Below are 9,473 nucleotides of genomic sequence, written 5' to 3'. Positions count from 1 at the left end.
TATATATATATATATATATATATATATATATATATATATAAAATTGAAGACATACTAAAAATCAGAAGACATACTAAAAAAAGTATAAACATTAAAAGTAGATGGATTTTCACGGCATTGAATTTGGCAATGGTTTCTCAGATATGACACCAAAAGCATAAGCAACAAAAGTAATAATAGTAAAATATACTTTATATCTGAATTAAAACCATCTGTGTGTCAAAGGACATTATCAAGAAAGTAAATAGACAACCTATAGAATGATTGAAAATATTTGCAAATCTTTTATCTGATGAGTCTAGTAGCCAGAATATATAAAGAACTTTTATAACTTAACAATAAAAAGATTCCAAAAAAATTTTAAGGGGGAGAGAGAGGACAGAAATACACCTCATCAAAGAAGACATACAAATGGCCAAAGCACATGAGATGATGTTCAACATCATTAGTCATTAGAGAAATGCAAAGTAAAACCACAATGAGGTACCACTTCACACCCCCTAAGATGGCTATAAAAACAATAACAGTGGAAAATAACAAATTTTGGCAAGGATGTGGAGAAATTGGAACCCTTACACTTTGCTGTTGGGAATGTGAAATGGTGCAGCTGCTATGGAAAACAGTTTAGCAAGTTAAAAATAAAATTACCATATGACCCTCTTATGATCTACTAGAGGTCTGGTGTATGAAATTCATGCACCGGGGGAGGGGCCCTCAGCCCAGCCTGCACCCTCTCATAATCCGAGACCACTGGCACCTAACTGCTCACCTGCCTGCCTGCCTGATTGCCCCTAACTGCCCCCCCAGCCAGTCTGATCACCCCTAACTGCCCCCTGCCAGTTTGGTTGCCCCCAACTGCCCCCCCACAGACCTGGTCACTCCTAACTACCCCCCCTGCCAGCCTGGTCACCCCCAACTTCCCCTCCTGCTGGCCTAGTCACCCCTCACTGCCTCCCTCTGCTGGCCTGGTAGCCCCATGCAGCCTGCTGTTTGGTCATTTGGTCGTCCCTCACTAACCCCCCCTGCTGGCCTGGTCACCTCACCCAGCCTGCTGTTCAGTCATTTGGTTGTCCCTCACTATCCCCCCTGACAGCCTGGTTGCCCCATGCAGCCTGCTGTTCGGTTGTTACTGTGAGGGCGTCCTGGCCAATTTGCATATTACCCTTTTACTAGTATAGATACTCAAAAGAATTGAAAATAAATACACACACAACTTCTCTCTTACATATATACCCTATGGTACTGAAACAGGTACATAAGCAAGTACATGTACTCACATAGCAGCATTGGTTATTTACAATAAGCAAAAGGTGGAACCAGTTTCAATATTCATCAGTGGATGAAAGGACAAATAAATTGTAGTATGTACATGCAGATGGAATCTTATCCTACCTAATAAAAGAGTAATAGGCAAATTGACCGCATCTTCGCTACGCCCAAGCCATGCCCACCAGCCAATCAGGGAGAGTATGCAAAGTAACCCAACCAAGATGGTGGTTAATTTGCATATCAAGACAGCATAGAAAGAAGCCAAGGGCTGCAGAAGGGAGCAAAGCTGTGGAGAAGCAAGCAGGTGGGGCCAGAGGAGAAGGAGGCAAGCCTGCGCTACTTGACTTAGCCCTCTCGGTCCAGGCCGCCATGGACCCGGCAGGCCTGGTGGGCAGTGCCTGATGTCACCCACAAGGTCCAGGCCATGATAGTGACCGGGCAGGCTCGGCAGACAGCACCTGACACTGTCCGCGGGGTCCAGGCGGTAATTGGGACCGGGCAGGCCTAGCGGACAGCACTTGATGTCACCCTCGGGACCGGGAAGCCATCGGGACCAAGCATGGTGGCATGGACAACACCTGACGCTGCCCACGGGGTCCAGGGGGCGATCGGGACGGGCAGGCGGCATGGACAGCGCCTGATGTCACCTGTGGGGTCCAGGCAGCCACCGGGACTGGGCTGGCCCGGCAGATAGCGCCTGACGTTGCCCGGTGGAGTCCAGGCTTCCATCGGGACCGGGCAGTTCCAGGAAGAAGCGCCTGACGCTGCTCAGGAAGTCCAGGGGGCGATCGGGACCTGGCAAGTGACATGGACAGTGCCTGACGCTGCCCATGGGGTCCAGGGGGCAATCGGGACTGGGCAGGCGGCATGGACAGCGCCTGAAGTCACCCGCAGGGTCCAGGGTGCCATTGGGACCAGGCAGGCAGCATGGGCAGTGCCTGTTGTCACCCGTGGGGTCCAGGCGGCGATCGGGACTGGGCTGGCCTGGCAGATAGCGCCTGACGTCGCCCGCAGAGTCCAGTCTTTCATCGGGACCGGGCAGTTCCAGCAGGCAGCGCCTGATGCTGCTCGCGGGGTCCAGGGGGAGATCAGGACCTGGCAAGTGGTATGGACAGCGCCTGACACTGCCCGTGGGGTCCAGGGTGCTATCGGGACCAGGCAGGCAGCATGGACAGCTCCTGACACTGCCCGTGGGGTCCAGGCAGCCACCGGGATCGGGCAGGTGGCATGGATAGCACCTGATGCCACCCGCGGGGTCCAGGGTGCAATTGGGACTGGGCAGGTAGCGTGGTCAGTGCCTGACTTTGCCTGCGGGCTCCGTAGGCGGGGGTGGCCAGGGTCTCTGGGATCACTGTCTGCCCCCGGGCCACCTGAGGACACCGGTGGAGCAGGCCAGGGTTGAACATTTTAATGAAAATGCATGCCTGTGCCCTGACCACCGCACCCTGTCCCTGGAGAGGAGAGGGAAGTGGGCAGTTAGGAGGCAGCGGGGCTCTGAAGTGGCTGGGAACAACCTGCAGGCGAGCTACCAGGAAGAGGTGCTGAACCATGAGGATGCAGAGGGCTGGCTGATGGAGGTGAGCAAAGGTGCAGATGAGGCGGCTCTTGCCAGCACTGAGCTGGAAAAGTGCATCGAAAGCCTGATGGACAAAATCGCCTTTCTGAAGAAGGTGCATGTCCAGTATGCTCAGATCTCCGTGGAGATGGACATGTTCTCCAAGTCAGACCTCTCGTTATGCTCAAGGACATCCGCACCCAGTATGAGAAGCTGGCTGCCAAGAACATGCAGAATGCCGAAGAATGGTACAAGAGCCGCTTCACCATGCTGACAGAGAGCGCTGCCCAGAGCACCTACGTGGTGCGGGCCAGCGACTGCTCAAGGCCAAGACCCTGGAGATTGAAGCAAGCTGGGGCATGAACAAAGCGCTGGGAAAGCAGCTGCAAGAGATGGAGGATAAGCAGAACTCCAACATTAGTGCTATGCAGGACACAATCAACAAATTAGAAAATGAGTTGAGAACCACAAAGAGTGAAATGGCAGGATATTTAAAAGAATACCAGGACCTCTTCAATGTGAAAATAGTTTTGGATATTGACATTGCAGCTTACAGGAAACTCTTGGAAGGTGAGGAGACCTGGTTCAGTTTCACCAGCGTTGGGAAGCATAGCCAGTGGCTACTACCAGAGTTCCCAGGTCTTTGGTGATCTGCCTACGGTGGTTTACAGAATAGCTCCTACTTGATGTCTGCTCACTCCTTCCCTTCTTAATACACCAGCCACATCCAGGAGGAGCAGATTGAGGTGGAGGAGACCATTGAGGCTACAAAAGCCGAGGAAGCTAAGGATGAACCCCTTCTGAAGGAGAAGCTGAAGAGGAGGAAAAGGAGAAGAGGCTGAGGAAGAGGAAGGAGAGGAAGAGAAAGAAGGTGCCAAGGAAGAATTTGAGGATGCAAAGGAGGAAGAAGGAGGTGAAGGAGAAGATGCCCAAGAAGCTGAGGACGAGAAGAAAGATGAAGGTGCTGGGGAGGAGCAAGCAACCAAGAAGAAAGACTGAGCTTTTCCTTAATTATTTCAGGAATAATCCTCCCAAAACCAGGTCAACCCCGCCACCAACCAAGCAGTTGAGTTCCCAATACTATATGAATTAAGAAGTCAATATATATAACATTCTGAGGTGACTCAGGTTGGACATTAAATGTTGTGCTATGACTTTTCTCCTTATGCAGAGTATCTGTTCGCTTGCAGAGTGGCTTCCTGGCTTGCTGCCAGCCTGTGCATGGTCCATGCTTATGAGTTCAGGATCTATGACAATGTGAATAATTCAGATGTTTACAATAAAAACACATGAATACACAAATTCACTAATGTTAATGTTAAACTTCATGGAAAAAATAGTCCTTTGAATCTTTGGTGGTTAGAAATTAAAGACCTCAAATCATGTGCAATAAACAGTAAATAAAGTTACACTGAATGACAAAAAAAATACATTAGGGGCCAGGAAACGTCAAAAGAACTGGGGAACCATTCCCAGATCAGGAAGGGAAGTCACAGGGTATATATTATTGCTACGAATACAGTATTTCCTACTACTTACAACATATACAATGTAATGTATTAGATGCCTTCCTATTGGATGAAGTATGTATTCTCATAGAGTAATACTGGTAGATATGTTATAGTTATGGCAGTATGTCATATCCTATCTATATTAATAAAAGTGTAATATGTTAATTAGACCATGAGACCTTCCAGATGTCCTTCTGGACAAAGCCATGGTGCTGGGGCTGAGGCAGAAGCGGTTATGGGTGATCAGACCAGGAGGGGAGGGCAGTTGGGGGTGATCAGGCTGGCGGGGGGTTGTAGTTGGGGGCAAGCAGGCCAGCAGGCAGAGTGGTTAGGGGAGATCAAGCAGGCAGGCAGGTGAGCGGTTACGAGCCAGTATTCCCACATTGCGAGGGGTTTGTCCAACTGCAGGTTTAGGCCCGATCCCACAGGGGTCCCAGATTGGAGAAGATGCAGGCCAGGCTGAGGGACCACCCCACTGTCCGTGCACGAATTTCATGCACTGGGCCACTAGTTTAACTATAAAAAGGAATGAAATACTAATATATGCTATAACATGAATAAACTTTGAAAACATTGTGTGAAAAAACAGCCAGACACAGTCGTAGCTGGTTTGGCTCAGTGGAAAGAGCGTCAGCCTGTAGAATGAAGGGTCCCAGGTTCAATTCTGGTCAAGGGCACATGCATGGGTTGCAGGCTCAATCCCCAGTAGAGGGCATGCAGGAGGCAGCCGATCAATACTCTCTCCTCTCTCATCATTAATGTTTTTAACTCTCCCTCTCCCTTCTTCTTTGAAAACAATCAAAATACCTTTTTTAAAGATTCACCTATCTAATTTCTCTTAATAAACTGTAAGTCACTGGAAAGCAAGCATCCTGTCCTCTACTACTTTAAAAAAATACAAACAAACAAACCAAAAACCATAAAACAAAAACAGCTAGACACAAAGGTCATATATTGTACAATTCCATTTATGTGGCATATACAGAGAGAATGAAGAGTGGTGGTTTCCATGGTGGGGGTGAGGGAAGCAGGAATAGGAAGAAACTGCTTTAGAAATAAGGGGCTTTAATTTGAAGTAATGGAGATGTTTTGGAAATAGATAGAGATGGTAGTTGCTCAATATTGTGAATGTACTAAATGCTACTGAATTGCTTCCTTTAAAATGGTTAATGTTATTATATGAATGTCACCTGAATAAGTGATTTTTACATAGATTGATAACTTCAATAATGTTCAAAGCAGGTTTATCAAAGAATTGTTCTGCTAAATATTTGGAGTTTTTTTTAAAAATATATATATATAGTAGTTATCTATAATATTTTAAAATTTATCTTTATTGTTGAAAGTATTACAGATGTCCCCTTTTTTCCCAATTGACCCCCTCTACCCTGCTTCTGCCCTCTCCCCAGGCCTTCACCTCACTATTGTCTGTATCCACCCACTTCTCTCTGAAATATATCAGTCAGTTGCATGCTTTGATGTCTCTGGCTCTATTTTGTTCATCAATTTATTTTATAAAATTTTAAATAAACCAATAAATATATCAATAAATCAACTAATAATATTATCTTAGAAAAACAGTCTATTGTAAAGAGCACAGAGAAAACTCCAAATAAATCTTCAAGCACATAACAGAATCATTGCCAATGATATCACTGTTTTGTGTCATACCAGTACCAAGTGAGACTGAAAAAAAATTAAAATTATCCATAAATTTGCCAAGATAGCATGTAATGTACTATGACATAATGGCAAAAGTTTCCAAAGTATGTTACTTATTTATTTTATTTTTTGGTAATTCCTGTCCCTGTCTCTACTGAAGTATGTTCTTTTTTCAAATTAAAACTAGCTAAAAACTATTTAAAGAACACTAAGTGACAACATGTATCTCAGCTCTGACTCTTAATCAGCTGAAAAAATAAAGTTGAAAAAAGCTTACAATTAATTTTTGCTAAATCACAAGGAGGAGCATTCTAAGTTTGTTTATAATTTTGAAATGTGATGTAGATATTATTATTCTCATTTATACAAATGAGAAAACCATGATTTGCCAGTAAACTACATAGAGAGAACCCAGGCTTTGGAGGCAAAGTCCTAGTTCAAATTTCAGTTTTGTTATGATCAGTAAAAGACTTGGGTCCTTTCATTCCCTTCTGTAATCTATAATACTCTATAATAATAAAAGCATAGTATGCTAATTAGACCAGATGACCTTCCGGACAAAGCTGAAGCCAAGGCTGAAAGGGAAGCCTGGGTCCCGGGTGCCAGAGGGAAGCCAGTGCTGGCAGCTGGGGGAAGGAAGGTCTACTCTTGCATGAATTTCGTGCATCGGGCCTCTAGTGTTGGAATAACAATGCATGTTTTATGAGGTCGCTGTGAGGATCTAAAGAGGCAAGACATGTAAAGTGTGTACATGGCAGGGTTCTCAATAAATGGTAGCTGCTATTTTTGTCATCATTCAACTTATATTTCTCTTATAAAATTAAATGGTAGCACACTACCAGCTCCGTCGTAAGTATTCAATAAATGATAGCTATCATCTTATTGTTAGGTATCAGAAATGGCCCTTGCACTCTCTCTCTCATCTTCTGACTCAAAAGCCCACAAGAGAAGCCTTTGTCCCATCTCCCAAGTCAGATTTCCTCCATAATAAAACCCTCTGAGTTCATTCAGGTGCAATCTGATCTCTCCTCCCCTGGATTCTGGTAACCACTGGTATTCCACCTCTCTCGACCTCCACCTCCCCCCAGGCTCAGGGCAGAATAACATCCCTGTCCTTCCTCTGAGGGATGTAAGGCAGCTTAAATAATTAACAGTTGTGAGGTGCTTTGAAAAGAGAGGGAAAAACACTATAAATCCCAAGAATTAATTCATAAAATCAGTGGTGGGCTTGACAATTATATATGTCATATTTGTTCAGCTGTAAGAATAATGGAGAACGTCAGAGTTTGGAGTGTGGTCCAAATCTCTCAAGACCAAGGATTTCCTGCAACTCTATATTGTCTGTGTTCTCTAAGGCTAAGCTTGTAAAGTTCCAATTTATTAAATACAGCATTAGGAATAGTTGCATTTTATTAATTTTTTAAAAATCTCTCCACTCCTCAGGTCTAACCTGCAATGCAATTTGGGTTTTGGAAGGCAAATAGTGAAGTGAAAAGTACACGCAACTTATAGTTAGCAGAGCTTTGTTAGAGTTCTGGTTCTATCACTCTCTAACTGGGAACACCTTAGCTTCTTACATAACCTATCTTACTCTTCACTTTCTCCTTAAAAAAAAACAAACTAATATCAGTATAGCAATTCAGGTTGTTATAATGAATAATGAGAGACTGCTTACACATTTGTCCACCAGAAGTTTACTGAGTATCTTATTTTGTGCCAAACTTACATTACGCACTAGCAATCAAAATCCTATATAATGAAAGGCTAATATGCAAATAGACCAAACGGCAGAACAACTGAACAACCAGTCTCTATGACATGCACTGACCACCAGGGGGCATGCACAGAACATGGTGTGAGTCAGCAGCAGGTGGCAGAGCACAGAACATGGTGGGTGTTGGCCGTGGCGGGATGGTGGAGCAGGTGGGCGGGGGTGCCATACCAAGGCAGGGTGCCAGTCGCTGTCATTGGGGTGAGCCACTGGTGGCTACTGAAAATTCTTTGCTCCCGCACACTGTGGTCCCGCCCAGTGCTCTCACCTGCTGCCGGTGCCAGTCCCACTCACACCCACTGCCAGCGCTGGAGGTGCCGCTTGCACCCGATGCTGGTGCCTGGTGCTGGTCCCGATCACTTGAAGCCATCAGCCTGCCCCAATTGCCCCTGAGGGCTTCTCCACCTCCCCTTGCTCCTAAGGGACAATCAGGGCAGCAGCCACCACTCACACCTGCTGACTGTGCCAGCCCCACTCGCACCCACTGCTGGCGCCTGCCCCAATTGCTCCGCGCCATCAGCTAGTGCGAGTGGGGCCGGCGCTGTCAGTGCATAGGAGTGGCAGCAGCGGGAACGGGGCTGCCAGCAGACAGGGGACTGGGGGCCGTGGTGGGAGGGGCTGGGTGGGGGTGCGGAGGATGGATTGAGACCCGCCCCTGTGCCCACCACAGCCTCGTGGCCCACAGTTCCTTTCAATGTGCACAAATTTATGCACTGGGCGCCTATTATAAAAATAGAAAGATCTTCCCTTCCTAGAGCATCTCTAAACAGTGGGAATAGTTGCCATGATTATCATCAAATTAGGCCTTATTATGTGTTCTCAATGATTTTGATTCATTCTTGTCTAATTACTGGGAATGCAACTGTATTATCTGCACATAGTCCTTGTCTCAGGCTCTATTTTCTAGAGAACCCAAACCATAACATCAAAAATTTTCAAAACACCTTCATGTTGATTATCTCATTTTGACCTCACACTATCCAGAATTGCAGGTATTGATTACATTCAACCCTAATTCAAAACACTAATCCTGATTAAGTGGATTTGAATATTAATTCATGCAACAAATATTCCCTGTGCAGCTATTATGTCCTAGGCACTGTTCAATACAATTTCTTACTCTATACTCTGACAGGTCTTAATATTTGAGATTTAATCCTTGCCTTTTATATTCCCAGACTCTGAGATTTAGTTGACCTCTGAAGTCACCTCATCCAGCCTTTGATCCTACACAGAGAGTCCACCTAGAGCACTCCTGACCATGGTCAGCCTCTACTTGAAATTTCTAATGAAGGAAGAGTCAATTCCTCACAGGGATATTCTTCAGAATATTCTGTTTCATATTCAGCTAAATTCTTCCTGTGGTGTCTACCACCCACCAGGTCTGGTTCTGCTCTCTGTTCCTTCACAGAATGCCAGCTTTCACTTCCATATTATTTTCACAGAATCATAGCATTTGAGTATTAAATGAAACTCGAGGATCATCTCCTTCAATATTCCCATTTCAGAAGTAAGAGTACACTACACATGAGCGAAATGTCTGGAGTTAAAACCTCAGTTCTAGGCCAATGTTCATGCCAGAGCAGCTTGTGGCCTCTCATCCATCCTGGTTGATTGGCTCAGTATGCTGGCCATTTGTGCAACTTTGCATGTGGATTCCTCCTGTTGTTTCCACTAACAGCTCTTAGCTTTGACAAGTCTTATT

The 9,473-nt window shown here is 45.5% G+C and overlaps 1 pseudogene across 1 annotated transcript; it reads left to right on the top strand.

Moving 5' to 3' along the window:
* Positions 1-1,693: 1,693 nt before the first annotated feature.
* On the top strand, positions 1,694-8,960 carry LOC307103486 (neurofilament light polypeptide-like; annotated as a pseudogene). Its single transcript has 3 exons — positions 1,694-1,753; positions 2,727-3,737; positions 8,947-8,960. The product of its transcript is annotated as a neurofilament light polypeptide-like (transcript).
* Positions 8,961-9,473: the final 513 nt, after the last annotated feature.

This window comes from Cnephaeus nilssonii, assembly GCF_951640355.1.
Source record: "Cnephaeus nilssonii genome assembly, chromosome: 7".
Taxonomy (NCBI): domain Eukaryota; kingdom Metazoa; phylum Chordata; class Mammalia; order Chiroptera; family Vespertilionidae; genus Cnephaeus; species Cnephaeus nilssonii.
This window is presented reverse-complemented; position numbering and strand designations above follow the sequence as displayed.